The following is a 16,300-nucleotide window of genomic DNA, read 5'->3' as shown; positions in this document are numbered from 1 at the left end:
CCATTGACTGTGGGCTAGAGAAGTTCATATCATACATAATTGGCTCCCAAATCACATTATATACAGACCATGCAACTATGAAATATCTAATGAAGAAGAAAAACTCGAAGCCTATACCTATTATGACATAAATCCAACCAATGATGGTGATGTGTCACTTTGTTGCAGATTTTAAGTAATTAGTTTGTTTAAATAATGGCACAATCCTTTGTAAAATTGGTTGACCAAATTATATTTTTTGTTAATCAATTAAATGAGCCTTATTTTTTGGTTATATTTCAAGTTTTAATAAAGGCCGAATTGGTCACTTAGTCATCAATCTTTAGGAGACCAAAACGATGCAAAGTTGAATGCTTTTAGATGACTTTTGGCTACCATAGTTGCAATTACAATTAGCCATTAGTTTAGTGAGATCATTATTAACTTAAGTGGAATGTAATTGCAAGTAATGATTGTTTGTAATTATGATGGTTTAAGCTTTTATATAAGATGAATCATTTTTTATCAAATGGATATGAATTGAGTTTTATTAAACAAAATATATTAGAGTTTTATCTCTTTTATCTTAGTGAGAGTGATTCTCCTAAGTTCTTGAGTGATTCAAGAATCCTTGGCTATATCAAAGGATTTTTCCGTCCTTTGGGTATTGTCTCCCTTGGAAAGAGTGATTCTTTCAATCCATCTTCCATATTCACCGCTTCCCTTTTCTTCACCAAAATTCAAAAAAAAACTTTGTCCTAATTTCTTGCTTATTACCATTCCAACCTAGATAGATCTGTAAACAAACGAATCCACCCCTTTGGATTATCATCACATTGTATGTATTTTTCTTCTACAAGAATTTGATGTGGTGATCAAGGACAAGGAAGGGAGTGAGAATCATGTAAGTAATCACCTTTCCAAACTAGAAAATGTCGCCATAACATATAAGGAGCTCGAAATGCAAGAAAATTTTCCTTATGAAAAGCTTTTTGTTATCAAGGGGAGACTATGGTTTGCTAATATAGCAAGTTTTTAAACTTGCTAGAGTCATTCCAAAAGAGTTTACATGCATGGCATCAGAAACAAAGACTAATTAAAGATGCAAGGCAATTCATTTGGGATGAGCCTTATTTATTCAAAATTTGTGCTGATGGTTTATTGTGAAGGTGCATATTTGGAAATGAAATCAATGACATTCTATGACATTATAACAATTCTCCATATAGAGGCCAAGAGGTCCTACAAGCAGGTTTGTTTTGGATTTCACTCTTTAAGGATGCATTTGATCATTGTAGAAAGTGCGACAAGTACCAAAGGACTGGTAAGATCTCAAGGAGGTATGAAATGCCTCTGTAAAACATCTTAGAAGTTGGACTATTTGATTGTTGGGGTATGGACATCAATTGTCCACTACTTGTGTCCAAATCACACGAATATATACAAGTGGTTGTAGATTATGTATCCAAATGGGTTGAGACAGTTGTAGTGCAGAAAGCATATGCAAAAATCGTGATCAAATTCCTCAAGAAAAACATATTTAGTAGATTTGGCATGCCTAGAGTACTAATTAGTGATGGTGGAAGTCACTTCTTCAATTTGCAGCTAAAGTGTGTGCTTGAACACTATCATGTTAAGCATAAGGTTGTCACGACTTATCACCTTCAAACAAATGGCAAGGTTGAAGTATCCAACAGAGAGCTAAAAAGAATCCTAGAAAAAACCATCTCAAACTCTAGAATTCTTTTGCTCTCATCATTCCAACTTTTTTCACTGCATTTACACTCTAAGTAGAACATGAACTGGTCATTTTATTTTTTTTCTAACTCTTTGTTCGTACATTAGGGTTCACTCAAGCTCAGTCAATGGCTTAAACATCCTTTTTTTGTGAACCTACATTTTCATGAGAATTTTATGTTGAATGAGTGATTTTAAAGTGTTGTCCCTCATGTGCAAAATGAAGAAAAATCAAATGTCGAGTTTTTCCATTAAAACTTAAACTTTGTTCTTGCATGTTAAATTTGTAAAAAGATTATGTGTTTAAGGAATACCCTATTTTTTTTATTGTTGGTGATGAGATGCATGTTGTAAATTGGCAAGGCTAGAAAATTACATATAAATGGACAAGGTTGAAGCAACTTAACAAGAGGAGAAAGAAGTTGTTGAGGAACAAGAAGAAGAGACCGAAGTTGTGGAAAAAAAGTTTGAAATAATTTGTAATATGAAATTTAGACATTATCTTTCCTTATTGATATTTTGTTGAATTGCATTTGAAATTTAGACCGTAGTAACAATCAATTTGTGGATTGAAATTTCTCCATATCATAATGTTTGTAGTAAGAAGTACAAATTAAATCATGCTTATACAAACAAATATGTTAAAAAAATTACCTGACTTTGATTTTTTTTAGGTAATAAATCTAATGCAAAGGAAAATAAAAATGGAGATTGTAAAATGGTGAAGGTGTAGACTTTTACTGCATATAAAAAAGAATGAATTATAATGATTCACTGATTCGTTAATTGATTCGAAAATAAATAATTACAATATTGTTTTTTTTGTATAAATTTGATTTCAAAATCGGCTCTAGAAATTGTTAATTGATTCGAAAAGTTGTTCGCTTTTTATACGTAATATATAACACACATTATACCTTCCACTTAGTTGTTACTTAGTTAGATTACACCATTAATTGTGATTTTAGTAATTATATAAGATATTATCACCATGTTTATCATTAACTTGGGAAAGTTATTTAAGTTAGCTCTAAGCTAGATTTCTCATGTTCTTATTGGGAATGAATGAAGGTTTTCTGAGATAAGGAAAGTAAGGCTTTCAAGACTCAAAATTTTAATTCTAATGATGAGTATGAAGGTCTTTTTTAAGCTAAGACAGTGAGTCTTAAAAGAGTCAAACTTTTAATTCTAATTATGAGTATTAAATATCTAATTTTGACCAAGAAGCTATTTATATCTAAGGTTGAGTTTACTTGTGAGGATGAATTTGAGAGAGAGTGAATGAATAAATTTAAGAAAATTTGAGAATAAAAAGTGTGTTCATTTTTTTCCAAGGAATTTAGAAGTGATTGAACATGAAGTTGAAAATAAATTTTGTAAAAATTTGTTAAAGATTTGATTGATGTGATAAATATATATTTTTGATAAATAAAAAATAAAGATTATCAAATTAATCTTAATAGTAATAGTTATATAAAATGATATTTATGAATAACATATATTTTTATGAAAATTATTTGAAATAGTAGAATTAAAAAATTAATAAATAATTAATGAAATATATTTTTTAGGATATTAATTTTTTAAAATTATATTATTTTAATATATAATTTAGTCAAGTAGTATTATTTTTTGTTTTTATACTAAAATTAAATGTTTTTTTACTACTTTATCTTTTGTCAAAATATATTTTCCACTAAAACTCAATTACTAAATAATAGTTGATCGCTAATATGTTGAGGAAACAAAAATACTTATCCTCACATAATAATTTTATACATTTCAAAATTTGTATGAAAAAAATTATTCAATTTCTAGTACTTAGTTAATTATAATCCATGATAAAATTTAATAAAATTTCAATTGTAACTATATTTTTAATTTCAATTGTTATATTTTTTTCAAATTTAAAATACATCTTAAAACATCTTAATATATTAATAATAATAATAATAATAATAATAATAATAATAAAGTAAAAATAAAGGAAAGTAAAAAGTATTATTGATCAAAAGAAAAAAAATCCTAATCAAAGGGGCAGTGGGTTACTCCTCAATTTTCTCTCACTAGAACCGATTCTAATCGGTTCCTTACCCAATCCCCTCTTCTTCTTTATCTTTGCTTACACGATTTCAACCTCAAGAGACATTGTTGACAAGGAGAGGAATGCGGTTGAGATATATGTTGTTGTCGGTCTTCTTAGCATGTATCTTGACGAAGCCCTTCATCATGGTGTTCTTTCCATGAGGATGACAGAGTCACTGTGGAGACCATTGCGAATGTTCTGGTGTTAGTTAGATTCCACGTTGTCAGCGTTCACCATCAAATCTGCAGATCTGAACATGAACAATCTGTGCATATCCATATGTGATAATCTCTCTAAATAGTAAATCATTTAAACGAACACAACCTAAAAGATTCTTAGACATTTAAGTTTCTAAAAATTAAGAGACTATTGAATGAGATAATATAGTAAGTGATAAAAATAATTTGAGGGAGCACTTCATGAGGTGTATCGTGTATCTATAGATTTATTTTTCCATGAATAAAATATATAACACATTTAGTTACCTTAAACAAATTATGCGACCTATAATCTTTACGAGGATAATTTTCTATCATATCAATATATTTTTATTGTTTGATAACAAAAATATCTTTAGTAACATAATTAGCTTTGAATATCTTGGGGTCCCTTCCAAGTATATCGAGATATGAAAATCTTGGGTTGAATAGGTATATAAGTAGGGGTGGGCAAAATGCAGTTCAGTTTACTGTACTTTAAATAATTGTAGTTAATTATAAAATAGTTCAAGTGAACTGAACTGAACTAAAAAATAGTTCAAAAAGATTGAACTGAACTAGTTTTTAGTTCAAATACACTAAGACAATTCAGTAAACTGGTACAGAAAATATCAACAATAATACTACCTGGTAGCAACTAAGAAATTAAACTTGAATCTTAACATCCATGGTCTGTCTCGACTGCGACTGTGGATTCATCAAAGAAATCGAACACCCGCCGCGCTAAAAAATGTTCCAGAAATTCGCCCTCGCTTTCAAGACCAAAACCTTTGAATTCTTCTCCGACGAAAACGCTTCTCCCCTTGACGACATCGACGGTTTCTCTCTCCTTGACTCCACACCGAAGAGATCATCCCCGACCAAAAAGTCGTCGTCATCAAGCCCGACCCCGATCCCTCCCACATTTTTTCTCTGCTGCCGCGCTCTCCGCTTCCACAATCCCCGCCAGAATCTCAAAATCCGCCGCCGTGATCTCCACCTTTACAATCCCCGCTGGAATCTCGAAACCCCCCGCCGCATATCACTCCTCCGGCCCCCAAATCTCCCGAGCCCGAAAAGGCGTCGGCGTTAACCGAAGCTCAGATCAAAGGAACGACACACACCCTCTTCTGATGTTTTGTTAACTGTTAAGGTGTTCGATTTATTGCTGCACGATGCTTCTAGAGCGACACATCGATTTACCAAGATTTTAATCGGTTTGATAAGGAAAGCAAGGTGGGATTTGGGCTTAGTGGCCAATGCTGTTCATCCCAATGTTGATTAGGCCAAGAAAGGTCACAACCAGTACGCGCTTCTGTCCTACGTTTGTTTAGGGATGTTTCATGGTTGTGAAATTTTTTATTAAAAAAAAAATTTGTGGTTCTAGTTAACTGTACTCAAACTCTGTAAAGTGCAGTTTTTTTTTATCTGTACTATAGAATAGTTTATTTAGTTTTTAGTTAAAACAAATTTAGTGTTTTTAAGTATACTATAGTATGGTTAACTGTAGTTACATTATAATTTATTGAACTATGCCCAGCCCTATATATAAGGCCCCAGCTTGAAAGAAAAAATAAGGTGTAGATGAATCATTTGATAGATAAACGAGTTTTATCATTATCAAAGGTTCACCATAGATAACTAATTTAAGATAACATTTGTTCAATAACATGTAAGTTAGAAGCTTTAAAAATAATGAAGTCAAAGACGTGGCAATTAGGGATGACAAGGACGAACCATTTGCAAACCCCCAAGACAAAGTGTGTAGAGACTACATATTTTGGCCCACTCACCCATTTAGGTTTGTCTTGCATAACCATCAACTCACACTGGCCCGCATAGTCTGCATTGTATGGATTTGTCTCAAAATATGTATATGGCTTACAATCTGTCCCATTAACATGAGTATTGTGTGGGTTTGTCATTAACTAAGTTTGTTTTCAAAAGTGTCTTTCATTAGTTCCCAATTTTGTTTGACAACTTTAGTTACTTGAAATTTAATTTCTGTAATTATTTTAGTTATCTACATTTTCTATAAAATTTCTAATAGACTTTTACTAAAAAAATTAAAAATTATAAAGTTATGAATATTACTTATTTTAAGAAATAGGTTTATAGAATTTATTATTTCTACTAATTTAAATAAATAAAAATCAGGTTATTAATTAAAACAATTCATCGTAGTATTTTACATGCTATAATTAAGGGAGAAAATTACACAAAAAAAATTAGCAATTTTTTTTATGTGAGACGGCCCATAGGCTTACAAGCCAAATGTTATATGGGGCAAAGCAGAAAAATTAGCCCACATTTCTTATAAGGGAAGCATATTGTCGTTCCTAGTTGCAATCAAGTTTAATTAGAACAAGGTCAAGACTTTGCAGTTGAGTTTAAATAGAACAAGATTGAGACCTTGAGACTAAAAATAGAACAAGATAAAGACTTTGCAACCTCTAGCCATATTGATTTATCTCTCAACCATTAAAGTTATCCTAACGTGTTAGCTAAAGGAGATAATCACCATGCAATTAAATAAGGGGTTTTTCCTTATAATGATTTGTTTGAAAAAAAATGTAATGTTTTCTAACAACAAACACTTATGCCTTTTTATGACATGTAGCCTTAGGGATATGGCGTTTAAAATGGTATCATCATTTAGTGCCACCAAGGTGCTTCAAACGTCTCAAACGTTTTTGTCATCTTCCCCATATAAACCCTTTTAGTAGTAATAATTCTTTTTACTTCTTTAGCCATGAATTTTCAAGATTTTGAACTTTTTTTCCTAGTTTTTCATCTACTTCATTGTCACTTCCTTCTCCCTTTCCAACTCCCCAATATTGGTAGCCCCTTGTTAGTGAGGAGGTTATCATTGTTGGTGATAACCATCTTTGAGTCGTGCTAACTCAATATCCATGAAAGATTCCTTTGAGGAACTTTCTTCTCTACCACCTATTATATTTGTTACGATTGTTTATTTTGTGCCAACTTTACAATCATTCATCTTGAATTTCTTCAACAGATCAACACAATATTTTGTTTGATGACAGAAGATGTCATCTTCTTCTTGCTTCATTTGTAGTCCAAGGAAGTAGTTTAACTCCCCATCATAGACATCTCAAATGCTTCCTTCATATTCTTAGAGAGTTACTTGGATAGAAGCGGATTAGTTGATTGATCCAAATATTATATCATCAACATATATTTGTACAAAACAATAAATCTTTTCTTGATTTTTTAATGAATAATGTTGAGTCAACTTTACCCCTTTGAAACTTTTTCTTGATAAGGAACTCACTTAACCTTTCATACCATGATCTTGGAGCTTGTTTGAGACCACATAGGGCTTTCTTTAGTTTGAAACTATGATCAGGAAACTCAAAATTTTGAAAGCCAAGGGGCTGTTCCACAAATACTTCCTCCTTGATGTATCCATTTAAGAAGGCATTCCTTACATCCATTTGGTATAGCTTGAAGTTCAGCGTTGAGGCAATTGCAAGAAGGATCCTTATAGCTTCCAATCTAGCTACAAGGGCATATGTTTCATCATAGTCAATTCTTTCTTCTTGGTTGTAACCTTTTCCTACTAGTTGATAACAGTTGAAAAACTGTTATTTTCATGCTTAAAATTGACACAAAAAGTAACCTTTACACTTAAAAACTAGCTTGAAATCATGCTTTTCTTCATATTTTCAGAAATAAGAGAGCTGGACAGGTTTGTGCTTGATTTCAGTGTTTTTGTGCAGATTTTAAGGTGAATTTGGTGAAAGAAGTGAAGAAGGAGAGAGATGGAATCAGAAAAGACATCAAAAAGTGCAAAAGGAGAAGCCGAAGTCACCGCTGAGCGGCAGTTTACCGCTGAGCGGCAATCAGGAGCTTACGGGAGGTCCGCTGAGGGGAAGAAATGACTCACGCACTTACCGCTGAGCGGCACTTTTATGGGCTTGGACCTAATTTTCTGTAATTTACGAATAATATATAAGCTTTAGGGTTTCCTAGGGTTAGGTATCTTTGGCTGGAACGAAGCAAACACTCTCTCTTCCACCCCTTTGAAGGAGGATCTTGGATGCTGAGGCTTCCTATTCACCTTTATAGGGTTTTATCTTTCATTCTTTCATTGTTATTCATCTAGGTTCACCATGAATATGGTGAACTAAACTCTGTATGTTTGTTGGGGAATCAATGTAATCTTTTGAAGCTCTCATATATGGAATTTGTTTTTACATCTTTTATTTAAGATCTATGCTTTCTTTCATCATTAGTTAGGGTTTTTCCTCTTTGCTTAATGCTTGCATTGTTTAACTCATTCGATGCATGATTATTGGTTTTGTCGATACGGGCGCGTACGGGGAAGTCTAGATCTGGGGAATTTCTCCCAATATTATATTGGTTGTCGTTAAGCTCCTGCACTTATAAACTAATCATTAGGAATGCTAGGAATTGTATGAACTCGTGATTAGGGAGAAGCCTTCTTGAAAGGTACTTTAGAGAGTGGCATTAATAATGATGATTTGAATGTTGAATTCCTAGAATATATGAGAGTGGATAAGATGAAATTGACCCCCAACAACATATTCATACATATATTTCATTGAAAGTGTTTATCTTTTGCTTTTTGCCATTGATCAAAACTTCATGCATACATATTTAATTTTCGTCTTTTGCATATAAAAATCCAAATATTTCGTCTTTAAGTCTTAGCTAATTAAGAAACCACACAACTAAACTAGGCCGTGAGTCCTTTGGGAAGAACGATACTTGGTCTTACCAAGTTTATTACTTGAACGATTCGGTCATACTTGCCGATTGAAAAACAAGTTTGTGACATCATATTTTGGTGATCATAAATTTGTCCATCACTAGTCTTGCTTTATTCTTGATGATCACACCAGAATCATCCATTTTATTTCGAAAGACCCACATGGTTCCTATAACCTGTTGAGCTGACTTTCTTGAAACTAGTTCCCAAACTTTATTCCATTTGAACTGATTCAACTCTTATTGCATAGCTAGGAACCAGTTCTCGTCATTTAAGGCATTATTTATATTCTTAGGTTCAATCTGTCAAACAAATGCAACATTCATGCAAAATTGGTTTAGTTGCCTCCTTGTAGATACACCCTTTGAAATATCCCCAATTATGTTGCTTATTGACACATTTCTTGGACCCTTCCATTTCTTGATTGAATCAGTGCTAGGCGCAGTTTACGTGGCAGCAAAAATGTGATTTTCTTAATTCTCTTCAATCTCTAGTTCTTCTCATGCGCAATCTCCTACATATATGCATTCTCTTGGATGCATTTTGTTAGTAATACAATCAACATTCTCATCAAATGCAACATTGTTAAACTGCATTTCAGTTGCCTAAGGCAGAACAAATCTTGGTCCCCACTAATGTAGCATAGGGATGACCAGAATATCAATATAAGGACTCAGCTTGTTAAGTTTTAAAATGTAGAGTTACAGTCTTGTATTATTTACTAATTATTTACTAATGCAGGTGGGGACATTAAAAATGAATGACTAACAGTAAAGACTTAAAGAATTTAAGCTGAACAAAATGAAACTCTAATATGAAACCTAAACTAGACTAAGAAATTAATGCAAAAGAAAGGACTTAAACTACTAAACATTGCTACTGCCTAATAACATAAACATGACCTAATTTCTATAGCTAATATGATCTACTACTTTACAAAGACACTAGAAATGCATATTACAATTGAGAAATTTAATTACTAACCATATCAAACAATCAGTGAAGAACCTGTGAAACAAGAATGTAAAGCAAAGCAATTCATGATTTAAAAGAACACAGTCAAGAAAACAAGAAATTATATCTAAGCTAAAACTAATCCAAAACATGTTCAGTAAATGAAAAAAATATAAGAAACTCACTAAGAACATATGCAACACTGAAGTTATAGGTAAATGTATATTGATTTGGATGAAAGATTGCTAAATGCTTTTCAGGAAGACATCCTGTAAAAATTTAATCTCACTATGGAGTATTTTGGTTCTTGTTACAAAACCTGATTTAGCACTTTACACTCATTCATCTAACTAATTTACAAAATACCTCTATACTAAATCAATAAGAGATGATGAACCAAAATAAAAAAAAATACTATTTCTAGAAAAGTAAAATCAAGTAATCAAAACATTAGCAAAAGTATAGAACAAAATTTAAATGTGCAAATGATTGAGGATAAAGTATCAATTACACTCAGAAAGACATTCCGACTAAAGTAAGCCCATCATAGGGTCTTATAGTTCATATTTCAGAACTTGTAATGGAAATTTCAACCCATTCTCAATCAATGCAAATATAAATTTGCTATGCACTTTAAAAAGAAAATAGAAACATAACTCTGAAGGAATCTTTATGCATTGGACTCATCTCTGACTCGTGAAGAGATCTCGATAAAGAATGCTCATTGTGGAGTCATTTAATTCCAAAAAGGAATCATAGAATGTAGAGTTCTAGAGTCCAACTCGTTTTCACATCAAAATAAAACAATTGTAGAAATCATAAACTGAATAAGAACAGAATTTAAAAACAACAAAGTAGAAATTGAACAAGAATCTGAAAGTAACATCAACGATTTATTCAGAATCAAAAACTAACACTACAGGCATACCAGAAACCATAAAGGAAGCTCACTTATGTCAGTTTTGTAAATTCCTCCGCGAAATCCAGTAACAAAATCCCTACTCTACAAAAGCGAGTAAAACCCTAATCTAAAGAATGGAGAACTGTAGCGAAAAAGTGTGTAGGTCTGTGTACATTGCAGAAACCCCTTTATATAGGGTTTGAAAAGAAAAGAGAAAAGAAAGGGGGAAAATGAAAGGAAGAAACTTGCTTTCGACACTTCGAGCTTCTCCCCATCGGACGGTCTCTGTTCACGTTGATCACGAACTGCGTCTTCTGGTCGTTTGATCCTCTCCACGTGGTAGCTCTAGTAAGCTCTTCTTCCTTACCAGTCAGGGTCGCAAGCTTCTTCTTCCTTTCTAATCTCGCTTCGCGTTCTCTCTCATTTCTTTTCTCGAGCAAGCCCTAATTTTTGGGTGCTTTTTGTCCAAGATTTAAAATGCACGAGCTTTTCCAAATGAAATTGTGGGAAAGAAACCCCTAAGCCAAGCCAACATCTCCAAAATGAACAACTTCAATTAACTACAGGCCCAATGTCCATGCCAACGACCCACTCTTCTTTCAAGTCATCAGCAACGGCCTAATTTCACTTACCCAAAGTCTAACCAGCGCTTGCAACCGGAGCAACATTCCAGGGGCATATTTTGCTAAATAATCATGTGCAATCCAAAAAGTAATAGCCTTGCACGACCCATTTTCAATGTAGTAGACCAACTTCAGCATTAGCTGCAACACTAGTATAGCAGGTCAGCACATTTCATTATCAATCCAGCATCATCAGCAGCTCAATTGTTGCTCCTTGTTGTCCAATAGATTCAGCCACTAAGTAGCCCAAAGAGGGATCAGGGCCCAACATTTCTTCTGACTGTTCAAGCCCAAATCAAATCTAATCTAAAAAAATGAATTAAACGATTACATGCAAACAAGAAGAAAAATTATGAGATTAAAACCTAATTAAAACAAAACATTTTTACTGAAAGAATTTCAGAAAAATAATAATTTCCTAATTATTAACAAAGACTACAAATTACATCTAAAAACCTATTTTTAACTAAAATTCTATAAAACTAAAGAATTAAGAGAAAATCATAAAACTAGCCTGTTACCAATGAAGAGCATTGGTAAATTTGAAGATAAATAATTTTGATGATGCTGAAAGATGATACATTGTTATAGTTGTTTTAAAAGCAATTTGTAGATTATAAATGTATTAGGAAAAGCCTTAAACATGTAATACTTAGAAAAATTCGTATTTTTAGAACTGCTACGCATTTAATCGATTATTAGAAGTTATAATCGATTATCCTGAGCCCTTCTGAAAAACCTCGTTGCTCTGGAATAATCGATTATTACTCCAAATAATCGATTATCACAGTTCTGATGAGAACTGCCAAAAGTCTCTGGAATAATCGATTATTCCTCAGGATAATCGATTATCACTTTTTGAAAACCCTGTAACGGACTCGAATAATCGATTATCACTAACAATAATCGATTATCTGCGGCAGTTGTAATTCATCTTTGCAAACTTTAGAACAGTGGGCTATATAGATGAGTTCTAGAACTCTTAGAAACACTACTGAGCTTTTGAGAATACAGTGTGATCTGAGGAAGTTCCAAAAGCTAGTTCATTGCACTGCCTAGTCTCGTGAAAAGGAGAAGCTCTCGCTTTGTGGGTCAAAGGTTGGAGCGATTCTCTTCGAGTTGGCAACGCTATTGGTCGAAGGAAGAACTGTTCTGCACTGTTCTAGAGTTGAAGGAAAGTGTAGATTGTTGGCTTCCATTTCATTGGTCGAAGGAAGGTTTTATATTTCGGTTTGTTTATTCACTCTTAATTGTATTTTGCTGAAACTGATTTTAGTGAAATCGTTAATCACTCTTTATAGTGATTAACAACTGGACGTAGATTCTTTTGAATCGAACCAGGATAAAAATCCAGTGTGTCAACTTTTCTATTCCTTACACTCGTTACTGTTTTATGCACATCAAGTGTTTGTTAAATTTTTTCTAAGAAAATTGATTTTCTAAAACGGACCATCATAACTCGATTTGTGACCGTAACACGCTTTCCGAGTATTTTATTCCGCTGCGCAACTCTATAACTCTAAACAATTAGAAACTAAAAGAAACTAAGAAAGACTCATAAACACAGAAAAATATGCAAAATTGGAGAGTTATCAAACATGTATTGATTCTTCAACAGACAAGGTTCTTTTATTGTTCACCCTATATGCTTTTCTAGTCAAGCAGTATCCAATGAAAATTGCCTCATCGGCTTTCAAATCAAATTTGTCAAGATTGTTTTTACTGTTATTTAAAACAAAACACTTACAACTAAAGACTCTAAGATGAGTAATATTGGGCTTTCTACCTTTGAACAATTCATAGGGGGTGAGCTTAAGCATAGGTCTAATAGTGGTCCTATTTAGCACATAGCAAGTTATGCTAACAACATCAGCCCAAAAATGTTTAGGCAGGGACCTATCATTCATCATGGTCCTAACAAGCTCTTCTAAAGCCATATTCTTTCTCTCAACAACACCATTCTGCTGAGGTGTTCTAGGGGCATAGAAATTATGTGAGATGCCTTGTTCTTCACAATACTTCTCAAAGTTCTCATTTTAAAACTCTCTCCCATGATCACTTCTAATAGATTTTATCTTAATATCTTTTTCATTTTGATGACAAAAGCGAACTTTTTAAAGGCTCTCACTCTTGGAAGCAAGAAAGAAAGTCCAAGTATATCTAGAATAATCATCAACAATTACCAGACCATAAAGGTTTCCACCCAAACTTTTGATTCTTGAGGGGCCAAACAAATCCATGTGTAATAATCCAGGAGGTCTATTAGTAGGCATCACTCTCTTGGGCTTGAAAGATCATCTGGTTTGCTTTCCCTTTTGGCAAGCATCACAAAGTCTATCAGAATACTTTATGTTTGGCAGACAAACCACAAGATTTCTATATGCAAGTTTGTTTAAATGAGGCCTATGAATATAAGCAAGTCTTTTATGCCATAACCATAGATCATCCTCTATAGATAGTAAGCAAATTACAGATTTAAAATAAGTTTTTCTAAAATCAACCATATAGATGTTGTTAAATCTTTTGCCAATCAACACAAGCTCATTAGAAGATGCATGATAGATCAAACAATAATTAGGCTCAAAAGTGACTTTCAATCCTTTATCACACAGTTGGTTAATACTCAGCAAATTATGTTTCAACCCATCAACAAGCAGAACATTTTCAATAATGTATAAGGAAAGTGTTTGTATTTTACCAATACCAACAATTTTATCCTTATTGTTGTCCCCATATGTAACACAACAGCTTGTCTTATAGGATAGGCTAATGAATCTTGTTGGATCTCCTGTCATGTGTCTGGAACATCCACTGTCCATATACCACATGGCTTCTTTTTCACTCTTTTCCTTACTGGTTTCAGTTATTTCATATTTAGCCATCATACTTAAATCAATTTGTTATTCTGAGTGCTTGCAGTCAACTTCATTGCCTTTATTTTGCTGTGCATCTTGATATTTAGATCTCTTTTGATCATCTGCAGGGTTCTTGTCAGACTTCCTTTTACTCATCAAAAATTTCGAGAACCTTTCTCCCATTAAGTTAATTTCTTCATCCTCCTTTTGAGATGATTTCCATGATGTTCCTATCTTAACGAGCTCACAGAAATTGTTAATCATAGAACTACATATTTCTTTTCCTATTGCATTTAAGAAATCATCATCAATTTCACTATTGTTCATGATCAGAGACATGTTGGCCATCATGAAAATTTAATCGATTATACTTAAAACCTAACCGATTAAGATTCGAGTAAAGTTCGAATTCCCAGCTCTGGTGCCAATTGTAGAAAAAGTTAGGCCAATACTCTTAACCAAGAGGGGTGGGGCTGAATTGGTTTTCCCGTTTAAAAAAATTGTTCTTTAAAAAACTTTTTAAAATCTTTGAAGTTTTCTGGGAATTCAATCAAACAAGAACAAAAACAATGTAAAGAGAAGGGATAAAGAGATTTACACAATTGTTTATACTGGTTCGGCCCATTGCCTTCGTTCAGTCTTCCTTCGATCAACCTTAGATGAAGGGATCCACTATATTGATAGAGTTCTTACAAGCAAAACATACATAGAACAATCTTCTCAAATGTACTCTCCTTTCTAACTCAATGTCAACTATAGTACAAACTAAGAAAGATCACCCACTTTTTGTCACCCTTAAAGTAATCCCAACTGTAAGTAATAGAAATTCACAAAGTCTTCTTCCTGGCCGTAACAATAGGGACACAATCAACCTTGACTGTAGATGAATATTGATCACAGTAGAGTACACCTAGAGTGCATATTTGATCAACAAGGTGAAAACACATTGTTCTTGCAACCCTGAGTCGTCTCCCAACGAACACGGAATTGCTTTCGAATATCTGACTCTTATGAATGTTATGCAATGCTTATGAATAAAAGTAATGGTTGAAGAATGTTTAAATAATAAATAAGAAACTTAAAAACAAAAATGTTTAAATAGGCTAATTCCACTACTTTTCCAAGATAGATTCATCATCGGTTATTCACAGATAATTGTTCAATTGATTATTATTTAAGTTTCAAATTAATTAAAGTACATTCTTAATTAATTTGAGGGCGATCATGCACTTAACCAAAGTAAATTCTCAATCAAATGCAAAACCTTACTAGATTATTCACAATAAATTCAACCAAAGTACATTCTCAATCAAATTCTATTGTGTTTAATCATGTCTATTCTTAAATCTCCTAACCAAATTAAAAGTTAAACAATCAAAGTAAATTCTCAATTGATTATTGTTGAAATTATTACTACTAACCAAAGTACATTCTCAATTGATAGTAAAAAACCATTTAACCATATGAAAGTTCCTAAATTAAATCAAAGTAGATTCTCAATTAAACCTAGAAACCCTAGAATTCATATAATCAATATGCATGTAGATTCAAACACATTATGATGCAAAAATATTTACTTTAAACAAGATAGAGAGATGAAAGACATAGAGAGAGAACAACTTAAATCAATAATCAAAGTAAACAATTGCATTAACTGAACGTAACCTCAGAATCCATCATGGAATTACAGCAGAATAGCCCTAGATGCTTAGCTCTCCATGAATGGAGTTGAATACAAGATGAAACAAAAGTGAGAGGAGTATGAGAGAATGAATGAAGTCAAGTTCCTTGGATCTCTTTATATAGGGCTTGATTGGGCTTGGACTCTGAGTATTCAGTTGACAAAATCTTTTATCTTATATCTTCTAAATAACTAAAAGATTTAGATAATTATAACATTATTTGGAAGATATTTTCTGTTGATATTCCCAAATTAAATTAATTCAACAAGTGAATTTTATCTTTTCGCTTTTTCTGACTTTCCAAAATTGTACAAATACCCTGAAATTTCTTCTATCTGCACTTTAGACCCTTCAGAATTCTCCAAAATTACACCAGAACCCCTGTTGACCAGCTTTGACCAGAGAAAGGACGCGCCCAATGAATGCCTGCCACGTGTCAATCTCCTTCTCCACCCAAAATTAGGGTTTCAGCAAATTGGGGAAAAGGGCTTCCCCCTCTGCCTCTGCCTGTGATGGACAAATTTATGATC

General features: G+C 32.9%; 1 long non-coding RNA gene across 2 annotated transcripts; it reads right to left on the bottom strand.

Annotated features, from left to right (window-relative positions):
• Nucleotides 1-3,698: 3,698 nt before the first annotated feature.
• Nucleotides 3,699-5,343, bottom strand: LOC148206002 (uncharacterized). Of its 2 annotated transcripts, none has more exons than XR_015785900.1 (2): nucleotides 4,648-5,343; nucleotides 3,699-4,067 (listed from the first exon to the last, which is right to left on the bottom strand). It is a non-coding gene; the product is annotated as an uncharacterized LOC148206002 (long non-coding RNA). The 2 variants fall into 2 exon arrangements; XR_015785901.1 differs by having other exon boundaries at nucleotides 3,699-4,044.
• Nucleotides 5,344-16,300: the final 10,957 nt, after the last annotated feature.

This window comes from Vigna umbellata, chromosome 1 (genome assembly GCF_029865625.1).
Source record: "Vigna umbellata cultivar VRB3 chromosome 1, Vumbellata_1.0, whole genome shotgun sequence".
In the NCBI taxonomy this organism is placed as follows: domain Eukaryota; kingdom Viridiplantae; phylum Streptophyta; class Magnoliopsida; order Fabales; family Fabaceae; genus Vigna; species Vigna umbellata.
This window is presented reverse-complemented; position numbering and strand designations above follow the sequence as displayed.